Genomic DNA, 871 nt, shown 5'->3' on the forward strand with positions numbered 1-871 from the left:
TCTACTGCCGGGCAGGCAGCTTCCTCTGCAGAGCCTCCAGCTGCAGGTGCTGGGAGGTCTTGGTCAGCTTGCTGATCTGCCCGCTCTGCTGGTACACGAAGTAGATGGTGACAGCCTGGCCGGCGATGAGCAGGGCTACCAGGATGGAGAGCGTGGAGAAGGCGGCTTTGCGCCTCAGCGCAGACCTGCGGGACACGGTCAGGGAGCTCAGCCGCCCGCCGGCGGCCGGACATGACATCCTGCCGTCACCCCCTCCCCGCCCCAGACAGCCCCGTCCCGGCGGATTTGCAACCAGACAAATGCAAATTCCCCCATCGATGGGAGCAGAAGTGAAACCTCAGCATGAGCACACCGGGAACCGAAACCCGCTGTGGGGGCGGGGGGAACTGGGGACACGGGAGGGGGACAGGGCGCTGCCAGGGGATTTTGGGGAACGGCATCACTCTGGGCATCGCCTTTTGCGGGATGGTGAACACCACTTGGAATCTCGCTGGTCCGCGGGGCAGAGGACACGACTCATGGGATGTTGGACCTGCCCCGCTGGCTGTCGAGGCGCAGCGGGGCCCCAGAGGGCACCCCCCGCCCCCCCCCCCCCGGGGGGGCCGACTGTGCAGAGCACAGATGCTGGGAGACAGGTGCTTTATGCCGGGATAACCTACATCGTCCCCTGCCAGCGGCCTCGTGGCCGCCTCTCACTCACGCTCTCACGTATCTGATGTACGGCTCTGCGGCTCCTGGAAATTGACCGCTGTCAGTTCTTCATAGGATTAGGGTGTGCAGGGGGATGAAGACTCCTCTCTTGCTTCCCCCAGCCCTGTCAGAGCCCCGAGCACTCCAGCCTCGAGCATCACCTTCGGCTTGTTCCTCTAAG

The sequence above is a fragment of the Corvus brachyrhynchos genome, unplaced genomic scaffold (assembly GCF_000691975.1).
Source record: "Corvus brachyrhynchos isolate BGI_N302 unplaced genomic scaffold, ASM69197v1 scaffold21, whole genome shotgun sequence".
Taxonomy (NCBI): domain Eukaryota; kingdom Metazoa; phylum Chordata; class Aves; order Passeriformes; family Corvidae; genus Corvus; species Corvus brachyrhynchos.